This window comes from Colossoma macropomum, unplaced genomic scaffold (genome assembly GCF_904425465.1).
Source record: "Colossoma macropomum unplaced genomic scaffold, Colossoma_macropomum, whole genome shotgun sequence".
Taxonomy (NCBI): domain Eukaryota; kingdom Metazoa; phylum Chordata; class Actinopteri; order Characiformes; family Serrasalmidae; genus Colossoma; species Colossoma macropomum.
The window spans coordinates 15,405,726-15,432,429 of record NW_023494801.1 but is presented as its reverse complement, the minus strand read 5'-3'; the positions used below and the strand labels follow the sequence as shown (position 1 = coordinate 15,432,429).

Genomic DNA, 26,704 nt, shown 5'->3' with positions numbered 1-26,704 from the left:
TCCAGGCAGTGCCAGTTCTTCCTGTAAACAAACTATGCAAGTTGTGCATGGCCTCCACTTGCTGAGGGGGCCCCCATGGCAAGAATGATGTCATAGATTTTATAGTTATTTATCAGATAAGCCATTATACAAGACAAGTTTTGCTTATGGTACCAGGAAAGCTAGGACCTGCACTGCTTCCAGGCCACGTCTCTGCAAAGACTAGCATTTTCCTCTTCTAACTGTCTGAAATAAACTCATGCATGCCTTGCTAACTGGCTAATGAGTTGAATCTGATATGTTTAATAGGGAGGAATACTAAAGTCTGCAGGGCTGGGCCCATTAGAAACCCAGTTTGAACACCCTGCCCTAGACGTTGGTGCTATACTTAGCTACTAGCAGACCACTCTGCTATCAGAGTAAGCTAAGCAAACATTAGCTAAAGTTTGCTCAGTTTCAAGAAATTGGCGTTTACTGAATTCATTTACAATCAGTATGCAATACTGGAATAGCTATTCACAGTGGGGGTTAAATGCCCTTCAAGGACTTCTGTCTTTAATTGTGGGAGTGGTACCTATTTGTCAATTAATGTTATCATTCACATTGATGATGACGCTAGCCTTTGACTACTGTGCTTTATTAATTGTCTTATGTGGAACAATTAATCAATTACATTGTAAGGGCTATTTTTTGGCCAATACTTATGTTCCTCACTCTTATAATTTACATATTAGGTTAATGGTAGTTACAGGATGATTCATAGTAGTTACTAAATAGTATTAGACTAATGTCCATAGTCTATTCATAGGCTTATGTGAAATATTTAACCCATTAAACTCTAATGGGCCCTCACTTAATAAACCTACATGCAGTTTATGGGGCAGATTTACTAAAAGAGGCACTATTTACCGTCAGTCTCTAGACAGTTTGAGCTGCTGGGGGTGGACAAATAAGCAGGTTTTCTACTAAGAACTTTCACGCAAATGAACACAGGCACAAATTTGTCATTAACAAATAACCAGCACAATATAAATCTCTGTTTGGCTCACATGCTTTAGTATGGAAGCCTATTTTTGTCAGATAGGAAAAAAAAGTTTTTAATCCTCTGTTTCAGGTTTAAATTACTTATTCAGTCTAAAAATAACTAATTTTATGTGTATGTGATTTTTTTATGTAATTACTTATATTGGTCACACTTTAGTTGGATGGTCCCCTATAGATGCTCTACAGATACTTAAATCATTAACAAACTTTCCAGTAATGTTCAGTTGATTAACAACAACACTGTGGTTAGGGTTAAGGTTAGGAGAAGATGTGAGTTCAGCCTTGAGGTTAGGGTTACGAGTAGGGATAGATATAATAAACTCTTTCACACTGAAAGAGTTTCACAACTTGTAGTTCACTTGCATTTAATAGATATTTAGTTGAATGTTACTTATAAACAGACTGAGCATTTACAAAGCATCTACAGTGGACCATCCAAATGAAGCATTACCCTTATATTTTGGGAAAATAAGACATTGTTCTGAGTATGTTAGAAAATCAAGAAAACAAATAATTATTTTGACTTTTGTTTTGAAAATCACATTTACATTTTAGCTATTGGTATGAGCAGAATTTGAGTTCTAAAATCCTTGTTTAATTTTACTGAGAGTATCCTGGTCACTTAGTAACACTATGATTTGTATCTCTTAGCAATGTGCTGTGTATCAAAGGCAACAGTGCTTATAGAAGCCAGTGCATGCACAAAGTAACAAGTAGCTTTAGTGATGCAGTTATTGCACAGCAGAAACATTTGTGTGCTTTCAATAACAGTTTGAGAAAAGAAAATGGTCAAATCATTAGTTCTGCAAAATCTACTTGGATGAGTTTGTAAAATACACCCAAAGTATTAGTTACGAGCAGTTTAAACTGTTTTTATTTCTTCCATCAAATTAAGAATAATATGACATGATCATTCATAAATACTGTCCATCGAAAATAAGGGCTTAGCTGGCACAAAACATTAACCCTAAGACATATTAGTCGCTAACTGCTATGAATTATTCATTTTATAAAACTATTGTGAATGTTCTGTGGTTATGTGAATGCCGAGGAAGTGGAGAGGAACTGAAGTTTGGACCCAGATATGGACACTTGTGGCTTTAGAGGTTAACCATTTGCTGCGCTATTTGAAAATGGCATTTGGAAATAGCACAGTAAGTATCCTGCTGACACAGACTTGAGTGAATAAGCACTGTGAGTCACTCTGATAAGATAAAACCTTCGGTTCTGAAACAATTCCAGCCTGAAACTGAAAGTGCCCCCATTCCAAAGCACCATTCACACCTATTAGGCCATCACCCATGGAGCCACTGTGCTATCTGCTAATCACGGGATGGTCTGTCTAATCATTGACTTTGCATGGTAGACGACCCTGAGGCCTATAAGAACTCACTCCAAACAAACAGAGCCTGTCTTTTCTCTTCAGTTCTTTGGTACAGCAAACAGGAGCATAAGAAATCAGCCCAACAAGCATGGCTTTCCCAGATGACGCACTTGTGGAAGAATGACGTTGGAATCATCTGTGTTTTCACTATCTGTGGCCTGTAGCCCATGTCAATAGTGCTGGAGAGAGGGAGTGGGACAATGGGACTGAGCTGGTGCAAGACGTCCAGCCCGTGCTCTCAGGCCGGGCCGTTTGCTGACCGCTGCTGTGATGTCTGCTGCCAGCTATGTCTGGACGGCTTCTGTGGAGCGTGTGCCCGTGACTGCCGCTACACCTTCTGGTACATGTGCACAAGGCTGGCTAACTACTGCCTGGCCTTCACCAGCTCGGAACAGCCTCAGAGAGCCCGCTGCACAGAAAGTGAGTAACCGTCTTGCTGCTGACTAGCACTAGAGTTAAAGTTTACTCACTGCTGTCCTCAGTTCAACCTTTAAGTGCATGGGCCTCTGTGCGATCAGTTTGCAACAGCTGCTTTCAGGCTAGTGCAGCTTAAATTCTCTAAGATTTCCTTCTCACACACACACACAGACACAGACATAAATATTACACACACACATGCACACAAGTGTGTGTGCCATGTGCCATGTTTACGCCACGTTGTGGGGACCAAAACTTGTTTATATACTCATGTTGAGGAGACCTTTCTTCCTTGTGGGGACCACAATGTATGTGTGTGTGTGTATGAAAAAGGGGGGGGGGTCTAAGAGACGAAATGGGCAGATAGAGACTCACACACACATCAAAAACTTGTACAGCTATTAATTTGGGCAGTAAATGTTTCGTTCAGTCGATAAGAACAAACATTAGTATGATACAAGTAAACAAATAAACAATTCATTGGATTTAATGTTTGGTAGCATAACTGTTTCCAAAGCTCTCCTCGAGAAGGCTCAATATTTACAGCTACCGTCCAAAAACTAGTTTGCTAGTTTGTCAATCAGCCCTTCACTAAATGAAATCAGGCATGCAGTGAGGTGTCAAACTTCCAGGTCTCCCCTCTGCCTCCATCAATTCCACTCACTACCACCCTATAATTCTCTGGACACTCATGTCACAGACTTAACCAATCAAGGACACATACCCAGATCCAGGGCAACTCATATTTATTTCCTATCTGCTATATAGACCTGTCTGTTTGTAACACTGTCCGTGTCAGCTGCCTATCGAGTGTTCTTTTCTTGATTGATCTTTTCATGTTAATGACTTTTCCTGTTATCATTTCTTGTTCTCAGATTCCCCTTTTTTACTGTTGGTTTGACTTGTTTTCTATCTTTGGCTTTTACAGTTGCATGTTTTTGGATTTGCTATTTAGTCTATCGCTCATGTATGTCTTTTTTGCTACTCACAGTTTTGATGTGGTCTGGCTTTGACATTTCTTCTTCTTCTTCTGCTTATTATTATTATTATTACCAATATAATACCACACAACAATATAGGCAGACCAAACCATAAGTCATAGACACATGAAACTTCGTTATTAGTTAGTACTCAATGCCACTACACAGATGCACAGTGAGCTATTGCAAAGCCTAATGCATTTGGCTTTGTAACTCCTAAACCAAAATTTTTAGAGATAAAATTATTTTTTTTTCATGATTACTTTGGCTTGAAACAAACTAATTTGCAATTTGGACCATTAAGCTCCACCTACTTAAATTTTCATAATATAAGCCTAATTTAACTTATTTTCCTTTGATGTTCGTCTTATTTATGTAAGTTGATTATCTTAAATCTAATCTCCTCAGAAACATCCCCTGGCTGTTAGCTAAGGTGTTATTGCGTAGTTGATTGTGTGAATGTTAGTGTCAACTCTGCACTGCACAATTTAAAAGGTTGCATTGTGTTCGAATTTCATTGTGGTCCAAAATTACTTGGAAGAAATCTTGTTACGTTACATTTCCATTACAAGTAAACAATGATTTGTCCTATATATATCACTGCTGTCAGAAGAAAACCTTGTATCTCCATTTTTGACGTTTTTCAGTTTTTGACAATCATTTAATTTCATGAAGAATGGACCAAAAGAAACAGCTTAAAATTAGTCTGGTTCCACTAACTTGCATTAAAAGTAAAGTAGGTTTTTTCCTTCTCCTGTAAAGTTATTATTTTGGAGATATGAGGTTTTAACTCAGGAATATTTTTGTGTTTACATGACTTAACCTCTCTTTGGTCTGTAGATGCTTTTCTGAATGGAGGACAGGTGGTTTAGATGGCTGAGGACATGACGAGCTGAAAGCTTCGGTATTTCTGGGAGCTGTCGGACCAGATGGATGAGCATCTCTCACCTCCCTCAGTTGCCACTGGTTGCAGCACTGTGTGACCGCATTGGGTTTATTTATGAACATCTGACAGTGTATGAAGATCTAGAATCTTCTCACATTCCAGAGTTGAAGAGACTCATGTCTTTTGTAAATAAAATACACACAGTAATATATCACTGACTTATATTGTACGCTGTACATTCTGTAGACTCATTCTGGCAATGAATTACACTTATGCTTTGGAAATAATTCCTCCACCTAGCATTTGTGAAATTCCTTTGGATGACCTACAAATGATGAAAGCGTTTGCGCACTCAGGCAAGAAAAGGAAGTAGTACACAGGCTTCTTTGACATGCAAGGACCTCAGAAATGTGCCTGTTTGAAGGGGACGGGCTGGAAAAACCTGAATGCACACCCACGGGAATGCACCAACCCACAGCCGAAGATGAAATTAGACAAGTTTTTTGGTTCTGTTTTGTGAGTGAAAGAGGGCCACTGCCCTGAAGACTGGCTCTGTCAACAGCGAAGACAACACGAAGACAGCTCCATCTCAATTCAAGACATTGAAAAAGGAGTATATATCTTTTTGTGGCTTATTTGGAGCACATTTTGAAGGGTGAAAAAGAAGACAGCACAGAACCGTGTGAGGTAAATAAAGACTATTTGATGAGGCTCAGCTATTATTGTGTTCTCTGTTCTCCGGTTAGGTGACAGCAGTGTGATTGAAGGTTTTAATTCCAGCTAATTCGGTTTCTTAAAAAAGAATAACCAGCACCAGGGCCTGGGAAAGGTTTGAGAAAAATAAAGCACATAAAACTGTGTGTTAGAGAAGGTACATTAAATTGAAAGTGCACCGCTGTTTGGTAATTTGATCCATTCCTTTGGCCTTCGCTTTCACCTTTTACTGCACTAGGAGAGGGCACAAAGGAGCCAACATGGGTTCCATTGTTTTTCTTCTATCTCAAAAATGTTCACAGTCTGATGGAAGTGTCTCTGTTCTCCCCCTGCAGTGCTATGATAATAAAGTTGTTAGCCAAGAGCTAAAGTTAATGATTCAAATCCAAAGAGGAAAGACAGGTGACTAGGCCATGTGATTCTATTTGTAGTGTATCACTCAGTTTTTTAATGGTTATGTGTGCTGTGACTTGTGAATCATGAAATGGAAAGTGGAGGAAAGCATTCGAGGAGGTGACAGCACCCAAAAACTATGACTAGGTCTGAAACTATGCTCTATTCACTATATAGTGCACTATTTTTGGACTTGTGTTGTTTTGGTGTCCAAGGCATAGAGGAGAATGTTTAGTGTACAAGGCAGGTAGTTCACAAATTATGTTACCTATTGGATAGGGAATACCCATAATGCACTGTGTGATATGTTACGAAGCATTATTATTGTCTCAGAGTGATGAGCAAGCCTACAAAACATTAGTGTACACTCAATGCGATGCTAATCCAACAGGGGTATCTGTTATAGCTGACACATCATAATTAACATTTAGCATTCTCCTCCAGGTGTATTGACCTGTCCAGTCATGTGACCTAGAACAAGCACATGCTAGCCTTCACCCTTCCAGACTGGTAGCATCATTTGATAAGGAGGGCCTAAATAGCAGGTGGCATTAGTAATGACTAAATTGGCAAGAAAAACTTATGGAAAAAGAACCTCCACGTAATCTAAAGGTTCTATACCACATTTTCTACATCCACATATTCAACCCATTAATTATTTAGGAACTTTTAGTTTTAAGAGTTTATGGTGGCCGTTTCAGGTGGAACTGGAAGTGCCTAAAGCCCATCAGTACACAGCTAATTGCCCTTGAAGGTCTGAACCAACATCCAAACTTTCCTTTGGGTATTTGCCAAGGACTGGTGTATGTCAGCAGCGTGCAGATAGTAGGCGCGATGATCCATACAGCATCGACCTATTTCCATATCAGTTAATGACAATGAAAGGAAGGTCTGAGATACCGGAACAGAATTAGCATTGATTGGCTCTCTTTACCCATGAGTCCGTCTGTCACCCCCTGTCTCCTTCACACTCTCCCGCAGGCCGGAGCTGGGACGCTGGCCATGGAGGAGGATTATATGAAGCAGGGCTACCCCGATGTCGTTAGGCAGCAGCACACGAGCAACGTGGCCGCGAGCCAGTCTGCTGATAAGAAGCGCTCAGATTCCGGGCCCAACTGCTGCATGCAGTGCTGCATGAAGACCAAGAACTGCCTGATGAGCCCAGAGTGTGGTCGCGCTCTCAGCATCGCCAATGTAATCGCCATGTGTGGCATGTGCATCCGCATGTGGACATGTAAGTTCAGAAACAGGGGGTCATTTGTGATGGTCATTCCCAGTTCTGGTCCTGGAGGACACCTGGCCTGCAAACTGTTGCTTCGAAATAACATCATAACACAATTTTTTTTTGTTTATTATTTTATTTTTATACATTTGCAACACCAGGTGCTCCTCAAATTGTGTGACAATATCATGACAAATGGACAAATAGAAATGGTCCAAAAAGTTACTTGGATTATTGTGGTTTTAACACCACAATACAGTACATTTTCAATACAGTAAATGGAAAAAAAATCCAATATTAATTTTGCTTTTATATTTTCAGTCAACGTTCAAACGCCAAAACAAGACAGCAGGTGTAACTATTGTTAACACATAATTTTCTTAAAAGATAAATAATTTCAAATGCAGAACTGGATTTGGTCTCACTTTATTTGGATAGTCCGCTACAGTCCCCTATAGATTATCCACAGATGTTCAAATTGTTAACAAACTATCTGTTGAAACTCTGATTGATTCTAAACAGTGGTGGTGTTAGGGTTAGGATTTAGCCCAAGGTGAGGGTTGGGCTTTGGGTTGAGGTTAAGGTTAGGATTAGAGCCAGGTTTAGAGTTAAAGAAAATTATGGTCAATTAAATATATAAGTAGTTGAATGTAATTTGAAAGGGAACTAAGCATCTACAAAGCATCTATGTGGGCTATCCTAATAACGTGTTGCCCAGGATTTTTTTTTTGATTGTGTCTTTTAGGAATATTGCAAGCATTTTTAATAAAATAGTCAGAACTATTCAAATTCATGTCAGAATGTCTAACATCGCCAATATTATTGCAGCTTCTGTCCCCCTAGTGGCCATTCTGCCATTAAACTAGAAATTGACTAGGGTATTATAAAAAAAAATAAAAAAACACACAAACACACATTATCTAAGCTGCTTAATCAAATTAAACATTTTCCTCATAATTCTGATATCAGATTAACTAGGACACTGTTCACTCTCAGTGTGAAATGTTGTGACTCTTTGTTGATCCATGAGCAAACAATGAGTGGTGAAAGAGGAGGGATAAAACCCCTTGTTGCAAAACAAAATCACACTTTTCCACAAAGCTGCCCCTGCCGAGAGAAAACAGATAGCACAGCTGCAGACTTCGTATAAAAAATCATATGCAACTGCCAAAAAATAGCATTTAAACCCAATAAAATAATTTTAAAAATGTACACTTATTTGCTCACCTTTAAATTCAAAAATCTATTTCTATTTCCAGTTTTGTAGATCATCCATCAAAATATATTCTACCAACATTACTGTGAAAAAACTGCATAAAAACTTACCATACTCAATTCACAGTGCATATCTCACAACCCTGCTGTATTGAAAAAAATAATGGCACGCAGATAATAACACCTGCACTCATTACATTAGCTCACATTAAAAAAAAAGATGAAAAGTTTTTACGACAGTGAAAATGAATGTTTTCTCTGCTCTGACACCCAACTTCAGCTGTTAATTAGGTGTGTTAGAGCAGAGAAAATGATACAGGGCCAGGATTGGCAACCACTGCTCTATGATTCTTACAATACTTTACAGTAGTATTGACCTCACGAGCCTGTTAAAAGGTTTTTAGAAGCAGTGACTCATATCCATTAACCCCACCTTCTGCAGGTTTAGATCTGTTCAGCAACTGTAGCGACCAGTGTGTGTTGAAGATTTAAGTTTAGTACTGGGATGTCCAGTTCTGTTCCAGCACTGTTTGGTGATTTTTGCCCATGCTAACTAAACCTGATCATCAAAATTAACCTGAAATCAAACTTTTTTTTCCATCTTGTTAGCTCATATAATCATGTCCATTATTATATTAAGCACAACATATATTATTTAAAAGACAATTCTTGTTTTCATTCCATCAGAATGTAATGACATTAAAGTCATTACATTCTGATGGAAAGCACCTTAAAATTCTAATTCTAATTCACTAGATTCCTAATTCACATTGACTTTAACTTCTAAGTTGAATCAGGTTTGTGTGAGCCCTCCAGATCGGAGTTGCGGAGAAACCTGATGCCTTTTACACTTCATTCCAACTCCAGTCCTGCAGCTCAACTGCACTGCACAGTTTTGTACTTTCACAGCTCTTGTCAAAGTCAAACTGTCAGCTTTGTCATTTCTTCTCACTACAGACATGTGTTGAGTGAGGAAAGAGATATAGCAACTCCATGACACACTGCAGCGTTTACTGTAAAACAGCAGCAGGCAGGCACACAATAAATACAGGCATAAACTGTCCAAAACAGTGGTGTAGCTTCTGGTATTGCACTTGCATATGGGCACAGGCTCTGGTGGGGGCTGTGAATTGCCTTGGCTTCTTATGTTATATATGCATAATAGCATCTGCATTTTTAAATGCAGTTCCCACACTCAGCCTCACCTCTATGTCGTGTGAGCAACATGGACTGTCCATGTTATTAGGTCAGAGCGTTCATGCAGGCAGCGCGAGCAGCAAACAATGGCTCCATTTAAAGGGAATGAGACACACAGGAAAAGTGACACTGTGACAGCGTGAATGCTGCCTCAGTCCACAGGGCAAAAGCTGTATGTGTGAATGGGCAGTGCGTGAAAGCTGTAGCACACACTGCTGCGTTGCTCATGTCACGCAGAGGTAGTCTGAGTGAAGTAGCTCCAGTGTTTGTCGTGAATATTTCATTTGAAGTTCAAGATATGGTCAAAAGACGTGGCTGCAGAGACATATAAAATACATCTGATACTCTGAGAGGGTTGTTATCAATTCATTTCCAAAACCAGCATATAAAAAACATCAGCTTTGGATTCATCTGTGAGGTAAACCTCACCATCCACTGACAACACACACTTTAAAGGTGAATTCCACCAAATTGTTCAAAATGTCTACATTATTTAGTCCTTGAGACATAAACAACGTCATTCAGAGTGGCTGGATGTGAAATGGATCATTGTAGGGAAAATTATTGACTCAGATGTCATTACAGTGCTGGTGATAGGAACCAGCCATTGTGATGTCCACAACGCAAATATAGCAATTTTGTTTACTATCCAAAAGAATCTGTATTCTGAGTTTTGTTTGTAATGTTGATAATGGTAAAATAGTGCAAAATTTATATATAAAAAAGCAGGGAATATTTTACCTTACAATGCTTTGTATGTATACCTCAGCCATTAATGGTTAAAAAAAATTGAAAAATGTTTTAGTTACTGAGTTGCTGAGCTCTGCTAAAGCCTGAGTAGACTGATAAATCAGTGGGATGATCAATCATTAATATCAGTGTTACTGAGCTCTACTAAAGTCTGAGTAGACTGCCAAATTAATGTGATGTGTCAGTTGTTAATCTCAGTGTTATTGAGCTCTGCTAAAGTCTGAGTAAATTGATAAATTCATGTGATGAGTCAGTTAATCTCAGTGTTACTGAGCTCTGCTAAAGTCTGAGTAAATTGATAAATTCATGTGATGAGTCAGTTAATCTCAGTGTTATTGAGCTCTGCTAAAGTCTGAGTAAATTGATAAATTCATGTGATGAGTCAGTTAATCTCAGTGTTACTGAGCTCTGCTAAAGTCTGAGTAAATTGATAAATTCATGTGATGAGTCAGTTGTTAATCTTAGCGTTACTGAGCTCTGCTAAAGCCTGAATAGATTGATAAATCAACATGATCAGTAATTGAGCTGTTACTGTGCTCTACTAAAGCCTGAGTAGACTGAGAAATCAATGTGGTCAGTTGTTAATCTGTTACTGAGCTCTGCTGAAGCCTAAATAGACTGATAATTCAATGTGAAGATGATCAGTTATCATTGGAACAGAGCTGTCACAGAAGATTTAGTGGAGAAAAAATGTTGATGTAAATGATAAACTGGCAAGCAAAACATTGATGTGAATGATGTAATATGTGGTGGACAAAACTATTAATTTGTAATTAAATGCTGTCCTGCAGCTAAAAGCTGGTCAACACTCTCAATTTCCACTCTTTGCAGTCTAGAAATGCAGCCCATCTGGACTACAGAGTCAAACATTTCACAGAGACAGAGAGGCAACACTGTCCTAGTTAATCTGAAAACAGAATTATGGGGGAAAGGAATTTGTCTAACAAGATTAAAAATATAAAGTTGATTTCCATTCTGCTGGCAGAAAGAGGCTACCAGAACAATGTGATAAATGAAAAATACTAACTACTATAGTTGCTAACCAGTGCAATATTCAAATGTGTTGCATAAGACTTTGGCTATTTTTTAATTGCTTTGCACACCTGTCAAGTTATGTTTCTCTCCAGTTATGTACATTTACATTATATAACTGTCCAGCTATGTTTTATGCAATTCGCAACCTGCAACTATCTAAAAGTTTCACTAACTGCAGAGCAGATGGACGACAGGACCAGAGACGAGAAACTCCAGTTTACAACGACAGTCAAATCAACACAATCACAAATAAAGCATATAGTCAGACTGCTGGCTGTGGGCTTCTTCTTATGGAGCTCAGTATGTGAATCTGAAGGAGACAAGATTCCTCCAATGCCTTTTTTTCAGTAATTCAAGCAGCAGGGTCTCCATTTAGTCACTGTGAAATCACTGTACCTTTAGGACTTCAAGCCTCTGTTTATGATTCATTGTCATAATGGCAAAATGCCCTGTTATCTGGAGCTGAAGAACATGTGACTGGCGAACTCAGCTCACGTTCTCAGGGCTGAAGTCTGTCATTCTGTCTGTCACTTCTGAACTCCATCATTTTCTTTCATTTTTGCACTTAACAGTAATCTGAAGTCTGGTGTCCTGTCTGTCAATTCTAAAGGCTGTCATTTTCTCTTATTTCCCACAGAGATTTCTGCTCATTGATGAATCCAGACAGTCTTCTGGCGGCTGCCGCCCAGAACTTAGAACAAACGGAGACATCACGGTTATGGAATTTTCCTGGCTATACCAGCTCAGTAACATACCCTTAGACTAAGCCCCACCCTTATCATAACTAGCATCCAAAAAAAACCCCCCAAAAAACAACAAAATTTCACAAATTTTATCAAAGGAAACAAATTAGGGGGGCAAAAAATTGCTAAATTAATAAATAAGGGTGAGTGAATAACTTCTTATGTAAAAAATGTGCAAAAGATTTGAAAAGGATGGTGCTCCCCTCCTCGTTTCGGCTCAGTTTGCCTCCGGCTGCTCTGTCCAGGCATGCATGGCTGTGAGACGTGACTGAGAGCCTGCAGTCGATCAGTCAGAAAATCCTAGACCCTGATTTTAACACTCCACCACTTCACACTACAACACATGGCTTGGGTGCTTTTCGGAACAAATCTGGGAGGCTTACTTTTCAGCTGCACTGGGGTGCAGATTAAGGAGTACCTGCCTACAAATGTAATCAATAGCTAAATTAATAGAATGGAAAAGACTGTTTGTACCAGTTATGCTCTTTCTGTGAATGTCTTTTTATGGATGTGTCTCATTCACAACACTGGGGGCTCAACAGCAAGCATAATGCTGTCTACATATTTATGTATTTTATTCTCTGTATTGTTTACATTTTCTCATGAGTTCATGTATTATTTCTTCAGCATGCATCTACAAGTTATTCAATATTGTATGAGCATATGTACACTATATGTCCAGAAGTATCCAGTTGGTTGACCATTTGCAATTCTGACTTGCCTCCTGTTGCCTACTGTTGTTGTGTCTATCAAACGTTCAGCTCAGGCTAGCATCCATAGCATTTATACAAGCAGATTAAAAGTTTAGTAGCACAAAAAAAAATTATTTTATTTTAGATTATTTATTCAGAAATAATCTGGCTTTACAATGTGTTCCATACAGACCTACATATTTAAGAATAGATGTGAATATAGACCATTTTAAATAAGGATTCTAGAAACCTCTTTCACGTTTAGCAAACCAGAGAATCCTTTAGCGACAGGATGCTAAAGTGTCAGATTTTCACATCTAATAAGGAGCAGATTACAGTTAAGAAATCTGCCTCTTTACTAACATTGACTTTATCATTAGCTCCTCTAATGATTAAGCCAGTGTTAGCTGGCTTTACGTGGTGAAACTTTCATGCAACTAGTTGCATGTTGAGTCATCTGCAATATAACTTCTGTGCAACTTTACCCAAAGCAATTAAAAAATAAAATTGCACAGATTTGATTACTCCACCAGTTTTACATATAATTTACATATATGTGTGATTTACATATAATTTACATATCAGCAAATCTTCTGTTTCATTTTCTTGTCCACCAATCCAGTGAAATCAATGGTTTGAAAGTATGTAATGCAACATGATCACGCCATGTGGGCGTTTGGGTTGGTGGCTTCATTAAACTTGTTTCACGAAGTTGAGTTACCCACAACAGTTTCAGTTTCAAATTAGTTGCAGGGCACTTTAAATTATGCAACTCGCATAATTCTAACTGATTTACTGCCACCACCATTCTCACTGCAGCTCTGTTCCGAGGCACGTTTTTTCCTTCTCTTGACAGAGTGAAGGAGCGCTTAGGGTCAATTCTGATTGGCTGAGAGGCATGTCAGTCATTATTTTGCAAATGGTCAATTCACAGCATTGTTCCAACATCTAGTTTAAATCCATACCAGAAGAGTAGAGGCTGTTACTGCAGCAAAGGGGGACAAACTCTCTATTAATACCCTTGATTTCAGAGGTAGCATTGGATGAGCAGTTGTCTACAAACTGCTGGAAATATACTGTAGATGATGTTTACATAATGAAGAGTAATGGGTAATGGTCAATTCTTAATGCACCTCCCCTGGATACTGTAATATTCTTACCTGAAATATTACCATGATATCTTATGATAGAGTATATAGTATAGTTAATATTACATAATTTTGAAGAATGCTTAACATACAGCATCTTCTGGAATTGATAAAACAGCCTCATTTTACTGTTCGCATGTTTGCATTTATTAGTGTTAAATAAAGGTAATCATTCAAAGTAATCAATCATCATTTCCGTGGGCTAAATCGTTTCTACTTGTTTCTTATTAAAGGTCTCGTTCTCATCGTCCACATTTTCAGAATGTTATTCATAAGATCTCTATTTCTTATGAAATTATTAAGCACAAATGATATCACACTTTTTTGTTTGTACTTATGCAGTACCCTTGCATGATTTAAATTTTTGGCAAAATAAATTATATATAAAACGTAGGCGGTGAAAAATGTATGGCATGTTTTCTATTTTATGTTTTATTTTTTTTCCACTATGCTACACTCAGCAAATAAATCAAGTTTGTGCTCTAATATTTGCAGAAAATTGACATATTTAAGTTTGTAGGATGTGTGACTCATTTTCAGATATATATCACTGCTGTAGGAACAAAACCTCTCTCTCCATATATATATATATATATATATATATAGAGAGAGAGAGAGAGAGAGAGAGAGAGAGAGAGAGAGAGAGAGAGGTGTGCATGTGTGTGTATATGTATATATGTGGAATGTGTTCTGAGCTAAATTTGCATGGTTTACAACCTTGAGTTTTGTGCTTGATTTTATCAGACTTACAATCAGTGCTCTCTGCTCTTCTGAATACCAAGTAAACAAGATATAGAAAGTATTTTGTGTAAACTACTGTACTGAATCTCTGCTTAATTTACCCACAGTACGTACAGACTAAACAGCTGCAAGGCAAATATCTACAGATGGACTTCAGCAAGCTAGCAGGCTGTACTCTACCCCTACAAAGAGTCAATATCTGTCTAGAAAACATGTTTAGTTTCAGTAGGATCAGTAACAGAAGTCACTCCACACTGCGACAAACCTGTCAGAAACCACAGTGACAGAGTGACTAGAGTGGAGGTGTAATGATACAATATGTTTCATGGTTTTTGCTCTGTAATATGGTATCAATGCAGAAGTAAAAAAAGAAACGGCAACATTCACTTTGCCTTTATTTTCTTTAGTCAAAATCTGGTTGCCAAAATAAGACCACAGCACTAGGTGAAGGCATAATTAACACAGCCAAGTCATTTTCTTACACAAACAAATTTAAATACACTGTATGGGGAGGATTTGCTAAAAGAGGCGCTAATTACTGTCGCTCTACAGACAATCTGTGCTTGTGGGGGTGGCCAATTTAGCAGATTGTCTTTTTTTCATACAGAGGAGCAGAGGCGCAATACTGTGTTTAACATACGACCAGTGCAATACAAACCCTTGTTTTGCTCACATCCTTGTTGTATGGAAGTCTGTTCTGTCAAGTAGGCAAAAAGAAATAGTTGTTTGTTTGTAATTGTTTTGCCTTCTTCCCTTTCATTCTCTGGCTAAAGTGTGTTTATGTTTTGACTTTTTATGTCGAGCATTTTTTTTCTCTCAAAAATAATGACAAAATTATATATATTATATAAATATTGTGTTAAAACAATGACCTGTTGAGATTTTGACTTAGTGTATGAAAATAATGAGTCATTACTCTTTGAGAAAGTACAATTATTTTCAGAATATAAATCATAACATTGAGTAATTTTTTTTTTGTTGGATGAAAAAAAAAAGCTTTTCACAGGTATTAAATAATACGCATAATCATCAAGTCAGTATTTACTAGCCTTAGTAAAACAGAGTAGTTGGTTTAATTTAATAATCTTCACCCAGAATTTTGTGCTTTGAGAGGGAGACCCCTGTAAATGCGTATCAAAACAGCCCTTTATCTCCTTTTTCGTCATTTTCATTTTCATTAATTTTGTTTTTAACATAATAACCAACCAGCCACTTCATTAAGTACATCTTCTTGTATCTATATTCTTTACCAATTTTAGCAGCTCCAAATACAGTATAGGTTCACTTTGTAGTTCTACAATTACACACTGTAGTCCTTCTGTTTCTCTGCATACTCTATCAATGAGGCAGAAGTGTCTGATATAGTGCACAGTGAACAGTGTTTGAAATCTCCAGCTGCACTGCTGTGTCTGATCCACTCGTACCAGCACAACACACCCGAACAGGCCACCACTAATAATCACTGAGAACGATCCACTTGCCAAATAATACCTGCTCTGTGGTGGTCCTGTGTAGGTCCTGGCCCCTGAAGAACAGGGCAAAAGGGGGCTAACAAAGTATGCAGAGAAACAGGTGGACTACAGCCTGTAACTGTAGAACTACAAAGTGCACCTTTATGGTAAGTGGAGCTGATAAAAGAGTGTAAACACAAAGAGATCCTAAGGTGGCCAGCTGGTTTATGTGCAATAAATCCCAGTATATGTGATATCTTAGCACCAAAGTTCCAAATGTAGAAAAATGAATATGCATACATTTTTTCATATACAAAATATATGTGCATCATATGTGAGTATGTGTCATAATCTGTTTCAAACTAAGAAATATACATTCATTTGCTGCCTTCAAAGTCAAGCTTTGTAATCCAGGGTAATCAAAATTTTTATTGATGCTATTAAGTAAAGATTAGGCTATAATCAATTCTTAGTTTACCAGTGTTTTAAAATCATTTTATTCGTTATATCTGGAGTGTAGTGGTTAATATTCATGCTCCTCATGTGGGAGACAGGGGTTCCACCCCCTCTTTAGACAGGGTCTTGTGCAATTTTATAGCATTTAAATACATGCCAATATATTGACATATAAGCTCGCCCAACACAAAAAAGTCACGTGACTGAAACGTACCTAATAGCGTGTAATACCTCCATGAACACAAATAACGGCTGTGATTCGATTTGGTATGAGCTGGACAAGTTTCTGGATGTAGGTGACATGCTTCCTTCGCACTGTGGCCTTTGGCACACTCAAGCGCAATCATTCATTTTTTGCTAATCATTAACATCTGCTTTACAACCCATTTTCCACACATCAAATGAGACAGTCACTGCACTGTACCACCTCTTCTCAATCTATGAATCCTGTTGCACACCCCGCAGGTATTTATAGCCCAATCATCCTTGTGCAATGCCATCTGCAGAAGCCTGAAGTTACTACCACCTCAAACACACAAGTCAACTAATACATTTTTAATATGTACATATACTGTACGTCAGACATACATGCAAATATATTTCAGAATTATACTAACACATATTTTGAAAAATATACACCAGGTTTTGTTCTAGCAGTGATGATGTGCAATCAGGCTAATGCGAAAAATAGCAGTGACCACCTCCTTCGTCTTGTTATGAGCACTAAAGACACGTAGCACCTATGTAATAAATTGCAATAGTCAGTTCTTAACACAAAACATTCTACCCCAAAACTACGGTTGCTTCTTTTAAATCAGAGTTAATATAACTCTGATTTAAAGTTTATATCGGTATATGTGATATCAGAAACATTCTTGTTGCATTAAATCGAACTGTGCACTCGATTCATAGCACTCATTCACTGTCTTGCACTGAGAAAAAAATAATATTAATTTTTTGTATCTCTAGCACGCAGCTAATGATGTTGCCTATTACAGATGCTGCCTGTATATGTGATACATGCTGTAACATTAGAGCACTCAGTGTGTCAGCACAGTGTGTCATTTCCCAAAGAAAAGGATGCTTTTATGCTTTCATAGGAAACCATTTAGAGAGTTTAATTTATTGTGAGCATATGGGCCTAAGGAGATTACATAGTTGCCGCGGCGAAAGTTTATCTCCTAATTAGACTATGAATAATTGGTGTGTCATAAATCAAAGGTCATCCATTGCTCTGGGGCATACATAATCATTTGCAATCCGCCTTTTTTTTTCTTTTTCACTTCCTTGCTGCATAAGAGGGTATTATGTAAGATGAACCATATTTGGGGAGTAGAAGTAGTGGTATACTCTGAAACCTACAATTCAGGGAAGCCGCTGTAAGGAACTCCCTGACCTCTCGGCCCCTGAGCCTTCAGGGAAATTGCTGATGGGTGAAAGGGTCTCTTTTTTTTCTGCTCTTTGAATTTTCCATCATCTGACTCATGATATCTGCTCATGACAGCGCTCACCCTCTTCACCCACACGGAGAGGGATGCTCTTGGCTTAGGAAGCGATTTGCCATTCTTCTAGGCTTGCCAGGCCAAGTGGAGGATGATTCTTCTGGACTTTTTCTTTTTTCTTTTTTTTTCAAAGGATTGTCAGTCATCTCAGTAGGAGTATGAGGAGCTGTCCAAAAAAAATTGCAAGGAAAGATCCCTGCCAGGCACGTGCACAGACAGACTCCAAAGAAGATTTGAGCCTCTGTCTATTTGCCCTTGTGTTGTACAAGTACCCTCCTGGTCGGCCTGTGCAGTAATTGTATTTTGTGTGGCCTCTGCCATTGTTCAAGAACCACAGAAATACACTACAAGGCCAAAGGCTTATGGACAACCCTTCTAATTAGTGGAATTGTCTAATTTTGCCACAAATGTATAAAATAAGACCATGCACTCCCCACAGACAAACACAGTAGAATAGGTCATACTGAAGAGCTCAGTGACTTTCAGTGTGCCACCATCATAGGACACCACCTTTCCAACAAGTCTGTTCGTCAGATTGCCAGGGTTGTGCCCTTAGCTGGGTTGTAACTAGAATCCAGATTTTAGTGAGGTCCATTTTTCAGAAAAGTGACCAGCTTCACACAGTGAGTAAACCACACTGCTGAAAATGTGAACTATAAATGTAACATCTCTTCCATTCTGCCTTATTATTGTTCGTACTTGATACTATGTTGCCAATATGCTGACTGTGAACTTTCTCCTGCTTGATGCAGTATGAGAAGGTAACACACTTTGAAAATACATCAACTTTGAATTAAAATTAGTTGCTCCAACTATGGAGCTTGTAGCCTACATTGCGGATAGGCTAAAGAATGCTGATTTTGCTAGCAATGTTACTCCATACAATAATATATATGGTGGTGATATATGGACATATATGCATATGTATCATAATGTGTCAGGCATATATTCCAGAATATATGCACACATATTTAGTGTACATGTTTGTAAGTATCAAATATTGGACATATATGCACAATATATGGGTCATGCATATCACGTCTGATACATATGCCTGATAGATGGATTATACAAATATATCTGATATAAACACCAAATGATTTTTCGACAGCAAAAAATGTAAATAAATTACACCAAGCTTACACTCAGTAAAAAAACCCTGATATTATATAAAATGAAGCTAGGGTATATGAGTAATATATTCCATCCACACATGAATAATGTTTTCTATCATATATTTTAATGATATGTGTTACACATAGATGTTTGTATATATTGATAAATGGCTGAAATATATGTTCCATATTTGAAAATGGTCAATTTCAAATAAGTTGTTATATATGTTACATATATGGCCATATATGTTACATACAAGTCAGATATAAGGAAAATCTGCCAATATGTATGCTAATATATGTCTTATATTTGAAATCCATATATTGCCACGTCATATTCCTGTATGGGATGAATGGTTTAAAAAATGAATTAAAGGGTTTGCATTGTACAATCATAACCAGTTAACCGCTGTCATAAACCCTCACCTTTTCAGCATAGCTGTGCCATATGTTAGTCTATAGCATGTCTTGCATACCTGAAAATCTCAAGAAGTCAAAGTCAGTCAGGAGAGCACAGCATCTGGTTTAGAGCTAAACATAGCAACAAGTTTATGGGCAACCACAACTTTTCTGAGGTCAGCTGAGAAGAAGTTGTGTCACGGCTGATTGGATAGTCTTGGGATGGGGGGTTTCCTGCACAGTGGGTTACTGCATTATCAGGACGTTACCATTTCCACATTTAATGATTGCACGAAATAAAACCATCCCAAACAACCGCAGTCTAGACCTCTGTGTTGTCATGAAAATTACGGCCATGGCCCTTAATTCCACTGAGTTGAGGGAAAGTAATTCTATGAAAAGTGGACAATTTGCATCCCTGATTCTTTCCTTTGCAGCTTTTCAAATATTTTTTAAACTGTTCAGCCCGTTGCTAACAGGGTTGATGGTAACAGGGTTTAGTTTTTTTAGCCATTATTCCACTTGTTTTGAAAGCTATTATACCACATGGCGCCCATCACGAACATAATATTGTAGCATCCTGCAACAGTACCCCGCTACATGGCTTGCACTGCAGAGGGCGCGCAGGATGTGTGGCCATGCAGAGTGACCATGTGAGGGGGCTCTTGGGAAGTGCCACATTCATAGGAGAAGAGACATTTTTTGTAAATAAATTGTTGTTGTTAGCTTAAAGATGTGTATATGTGTTATTTGTGTCGTTCTGTGCTGGGCTGTGGGGTAGCTGGTGCTGCATTAGTGCCTGTGCGGGCGATTATGCATTTGAGGATGCAAAGAAATTGTTATTTTATGAAATCTCACCGACTACTCTTTGTAATTTATTGCATTCACAATCTGTAATATGTTTTGATTAGATTAAAATAATACATTTTCTATTAGAATTTGCATAAATTGATCTGAGGAACAAATCAATGAAATCAATGACCAATGAAATCAGTGGTCACCAGTGTAAATGATTTCTAGCCATTTTATTCTCGCTGTTTTTTGTCTCAAACTGTGAAAGATTTTACTTTCATCATTTCAAAAAAAGTTATATTTTATAAAATATGCAGTTTTAACTGATGAACTGTTGTCCTAATGTAAGAGATAGAAACTGCCCCATTTTGATAGAAATACCCACATGCTGCAATTGATTTAATTACTGTGCCCCCCAAAATGTCTGTGCATGTGCCTGTCCCTGCATTTCACTGGCTAATATTGCTCAGATTCATGGCCTGTGCTGCTGCTGATTTGAAGGTGAGAAGTTTATTGGATGAGTCTGCGCTGGGCTTGGTGGATGAGTGTGACTGGACTAGGTTAGTGTTCATCTCCCAATTTTGCAGTATTCCTCTCCTGTCGCTGAGGTCACCAAAAAAAAAACCTCCCTGAACTCCTCAAATATGTATGTCCACAAAACTGTCTTTTCAAGAAGTGTCCTTTCCTCTGGCTGTCAGCAGCAGCAGAAGCAGGAAGAGCGTGTGACTGGTTTGACCCGGTCTGTGGGTTCAGGTGAACCCGAAATGCGATTGCACCAGCATCAGAGCGTAGTGCGTGATGAGAGGCTCATGGCTGACAGCTGCCCGCTGCTGTTTTGTCACAGTAATTTGCCGCCATCAGAGGCGCTGCACCAGAGAGCAGCTGATTCATTGACAGATAATTCGGGCTGGAGCAGGCGGCTTACTCTTAATCTGGCCCTCAGGTGCATATCAACATGTTTCAGCCTCAAAGCAACACACACACACACACACACACACACACACACACACACACACACACTCCACAAGCTGCACTGCATCTGCTGCTTTGCTAGTTTGGATGTCCATGTCATTAGGAAACGAGGTGTGTAGAAATTAGAGTAAAATTATTACATATTACCGCTTAATCTGAATTTAACACATTGGGGAAAAAAAAAAAAACATAAAATGTGGTCTGTGTAAATGTTATGGCACATTAAATATTTTGTTTTATTTTTTTCCAATATGTTTAACTCAGCAAATAAACAGCATGTGTGCACTAAAATTTCCAGAAACCTGACATACAGCGGGTGAAATAAGTATTCAACACATCACCAATTTTCTAAGTAAATATATTTCTAAAGGTGCTATTGACATGAAATTCTCACCAGATGTCGGTAACAACCCATCCAATCCACACATGCAAAGAAATCAAACCATAGATGTCCATAAATTATGTGTAACAATGAGAAATGACACAGGGGAAAAAGTATTGAACACACTTTCTGAAATGTATTTAATACTGATTGGCTGGGCCATTCTAGCAGCTTTATTTTCTTTCTCTGAAACCAATTGAGAGTTTCCTTGGCTGTGTGTCATTGTCTTGCTGAAATGTCCACCCTCGTTTCATCTTTGTCATCCTGGTAGATGTTTTACCCATCATGAGATGTTTCTTGTGTGGCACCTTGGTAATGAGACACCTTTTTATAGGCCATCAGTTGAACCAGCTGATATTAATTTGCACTAAGTGGCAGGATTGCTTTCTAATTACTGATAGATTTCAGCTGGTGTCATGACTTTCTATGGCTTTTAGCACCTCTCTTTCTTCATGTGTTCAATACTTTTTCCCTGTGTCATTTCTCATTATTACACATAACTTAATTTATGGAGATCTATGGTTTGATTTCTTTGATCTCTTTGGATTGGATGGGTTGTTACCGACATCTGGTGAGAATTTCATGTCAATAGCACCTTCAGAAATATATTTACTTAGAAAATTGGTGACGTGTTCAATACTTATTTCACCCGCTGTATATAAATTTGTTTAAATATTTCCCTCAAATTTGGATTCATCAGTCCAATCTCAATCTCAGATATGGTCCACCTTGTATGTGTAAAGTCACAGACAGTACCTAATCTGCCACTGCACTGTTTGTGTTGGTCATCCTCTAATACTTCACCAGTGGTCACAGGACGCTGCCCACAAGACGCTGCTGGCTGAATACTTTTGGTTGGTGGACTATTTTCAGTCCAACAGTGACACTGAGGTGTTTAAAAACTCCAGCCACACTGCTTTGACTGATCCACTTGTACCAGCTCAACACAAACTAACACGCTACCACCATGTCAGTGTCACTGCAGTGCTGAGAATGATCCACCACCCAAGTAACACCTGCTCTGGTGGTCCTGTAGGGGTCCTGACCACTGAAGAACAGGGTAAAAGGGGGCTAATAAAGTATGCAGAGAAACAGATGGACTACAGTTTGTAATTGTAGAACTACAAAGCACATCTGTATGGTATGATCTGAAAGACTTTAGAACAAGTGTTTAGAACATTATATGTTAATTAAAACACTATCTAATCTGTTGTCCCACATTTTGTGTCATATGATGTTAAATATGTGTTAAAAGTAACAAAACGTGTTTTGAGACTATGTGTGGAAGGGCACATTTTACACTGCCAGTTTTTAGACATGTCTACCTTGAACTAGCATTCATTGGCCATTTAATCAGAACCACAGGCCATACAGCTGCATTTTGTAGCCTTGTAATTACTGACTGTAGCCCAGTTGTGGCTGTGCACTTTATGAACTACCCTCAACCCCATGACTAGATATTATTGGACCGGTGGAGCATTCTCGGTACAGCAGTGACATCAAGGCAGTAGTGGCATGGTGTTATGTTATGCTGGTATGAGCACATCAGGCACAGCAGTGTTGTGGGGGCTTTTCCTGTGGTCAGAAAATGACCACTGGTAAAGGGCTAGAGGATGTCTAACACAAACTGTGCAGGGAAAAGAATGAGCTATAGTGTCTTACTATATCTACAAGATCTGTCAACAAAATAGGTGTTTTGAATAAAGTGGCCAGCAATGCTGCTGTGTCTGATACACTCATGCCAACATAATACAGATTAACATTCCACTACAATGTTTGTGTCCAAATAATATCCAAATAATATGGAGACAGCAATGGTTCTATGGTGATTCCTTTCTATTGATAGACAAGGTATGGAAATCTGATATATGGCAATATATGGATTTCAGATATATTAGCATATATGGATTTCCGTTACGTCTAACTTGTATTTGTCACATATGAACATATATGTGACATATATGCTGACTTATTTGAAATTCACCATTTTATTTCAACATATATTTCAGCCACACATCAACATAAACATTTAACAACATAAATATATGACAGAAATCCATATATGCTAATCTATGTGAAATCCTTATATTGCCATATATCAGATTTCCATACCTTGTCTATCAATAGAAAGGAATCACCATAGAACCATTGCTGTCTCCATATTATTTGGATATTATTTGGACACAAACATTGTAGTGGAATGTTAATCTGTATTATGTTGGCATGAGTGTATCAGACACAGCAGCATTGCTGGCCACTTTATTCAAAACACCTGTTGACAGATCTTGTAGATATAGTAAGACACTATAGCTCATTCTTTTCCCTGCACAATTTGTGTTAGACATCCTCTAGCCCTTTACTAGTGGTCATTTTCTGACCACAGGAAAAGCCCCCACAACACTGCTGTGCCTGATGTGCTCATACCAGCATAACATAACACCATGCCACTACTGTCTTGACGTCACTGCTGTACTGAGAATGCTCCACACAACATGAATGTACATATACTGTGGAATATGTCCCTGACTTTTTTCTGATATATGTATGTAAAGGGGGACTGACATGGTGCAGTAACAGATGGGTTACCACCAGTAATCTGTACAGTAGGTGTATCTATAATCTATAATCTATATGGTAGGTGTAGATGCCAAAATGGCTAATCATTGTAGATACAAGGTAGGTGGACCTAATAAAACGGCAAGAGTTCGACTGAATTCAATAATGGAGTATCCGTATTTAAGCTAGGAAATGACATCCCAGGCATTTGTATTTGTTTTGTAATTGCAGTGGAGGAACCAGGCAATTAAACATCTACTGCTTCCTTCCTTGCTTGTTTGAGATGCTGATGGTGCAGCAGCCAGCTCTTGGAGCATGGGCTAGCAAGTTTGGTTGAAATTGACTTTTATTTTCATCTCTTCTCAGATACTTCTGTCTTATCCAGCAGACCAGCCATTCCACTCAATTTCCATCTGACTGTGTGAAAATTGCAGTGAAATAAAGATGTGAGCTGTGGATGGAGACAGAGAGGCTAGTGGATAAGAGCAAGTGAGAGGGAGAGAGAGTGAGAGAGAAGAAGATGAAGAAGAAGGAGGACGGAGAGAAACAGAGAGAGAGAAGCAGGAAAGAGCGAGAGGAAGAAGAGAGAGAGGGAGAGAAGGAGAGAGAGAGAGAGAGTGAGAAAAAGAAAGGGGAGGAAGCTGAGAGATGAAAGAGCAGACATGAAAGCAATATGAAGATTTAAAATATCGGTCTTTACTTGAGTGTTTCACTCAGTACTTTAAAGCAATAAGATCCTGCAGAAGCCATTATAGGCTACTTTGGACTGTACTTTGTAGAGCAATATCCCTATTCATGAGCAACAGGCCCATGAATAGTCCCGACGAAACAGTGGCATTAATATTGAAGAGCTCTGAATGACTTTATGAACATGATCACTGTTATGTGAAGGTAAATGGAATATCACTGGTATCTGTCATACTTTAGCACTATTTTGGTCACAGCACAGTAGGCCAGAGGCAAAGGACAGACAGAACAGCACAGAACAGAACAACTTGCTTTTGCACTATGTTAGAAAATTGATTTGAAAATGTTGCAACATCCAACTGTAATGTGTATGAAGGCTTATGAACTCATCTTCTGTGAACTCAGCAGGATGCATAACCCAAATAATACATATTACTACATACTGTGATGGTTCAGAAACATTTATAGAACTTTCTCTGTCAGCCAAGACGTATTGGTGTCCAAAGTTTGCCCCTCTAGTTTTGCACTAAAACTATGCATCCAATAAGCTAACAAGTAAGTACTTTGAAGTAATGAAAGCCTATAGGGCTTGGGAATGTGGTGTATAGATGCAGTGTTATGGGTGATCCACCATTGTGGTAGGGTTAGTCAGTCTAGGCTGGTTTTGGATAGTTGCATGAATTTTCCTTTCCTACCTGCTCACTAAATACATTACCGGATCAAGAATCAGAGAAAAATCAAAGAAGCAAGATAGGAAAGAGTGTTTCATTCAACTACTGGGACACAGCCCTAGTTAAAAAGCACATCAGAAGCAAGGCAGTGAATGCAAAAAAACATCCAGCTAAATCTCATTTTACATTCTACTTGTATGGATGTTTATAGATGTTTATAGATGTATAGATCTATTTTAGTGATGTTAAAAAGTTTGGCATGAGCTAACTAACTCTTCATAACTCTGCATTTTACATCTAAAAGGCTCAAGGTGAAGTAGGTTATGATTTGATTAGGTTATTAATGTTAGGTAACAGACTGTAAAGATTTTAGATTGACTGCCTTTATTGTAAACTTCAAGCCACATGTGATGTTATATGATTTTTTTTCATGAATTCCATGCTGCTCTACGCTGGTTTATACTGGTCTGGTGCTAGTTTAGCTGGTCACCCTGCATGGTCATGCTGGTTGACCAGTATACCAGCATCCGACGTACAACATATGTTAGTTTTACTGGTGGTCAACATAATGTCCATTATTGCTGAACAGCATAGCAGCATCCAAAACGCAACGTGCTGGCTTTGCTGGTGACCAGCCATACTGGTCTGTGCTGGTTTTTCTAACAGGGTTAAATCTGCCAGTGGCTGATTGGAATATCCATTTACAAAGTGTACATGGGCTTCATTTGAATATTCTGAATTACTCAAAATAATAGGCACTTAAAGCCACACCAGATAGGAAAAAGTCAGGGAATGAAATAGGAGGTAGTGTAACCAGATCATTACTCCACTCTTTGTTTGAAGATCCACACTGTCAACAGGGCTAATTTTATCCATGTAACATTGTTTGGCATCCCCCTGGAGTTAATTCAGATACACCCCCTTCTCAGTGATTCACTTTTAAGCATGACAAGTCTGAAAAAACACAATAAAACAGCAATCTCTGTAAGCTCTTGCACCATGTGTATGTATTTGCAGTATGTGAATCCTGCCAATATGGCAGAACAATCCCATAAAGTGCGATGTGACGTTGATTCCCAAGCTGCATAGCCACCTGTTGGCATGATCACCACCTGTCAGCAGGAATCATCACACATTTGCCTAAAGAATTAAAAGTAATCTTAAACAGACTTGCTTATATA

General features: G+C 38.4%; 1 long non-coding RNA gene across 1 annotated transcript; it reads left to right on the top strand.

The window, feature by feature from the left end:
* Nucleotides 1–2,325: 2,325 nt before the first annotated feature.
* LOC118821517 lies at nt 2,326–12,017 on the top strand. Its single transcript, XR_005008345.1, has 4 exons — nt 2,326–2,827; nt 4,645–5,377; nt 6,779–7,031; nt 11,854–12,017. It is a non-coding gene; the product is annotated as an uncharacterized LOC118821517 (long non-coding RNA).
* The last annotated feature ends 14,687 nt before the right edge of the window (nt 12,018–26,704 follow it).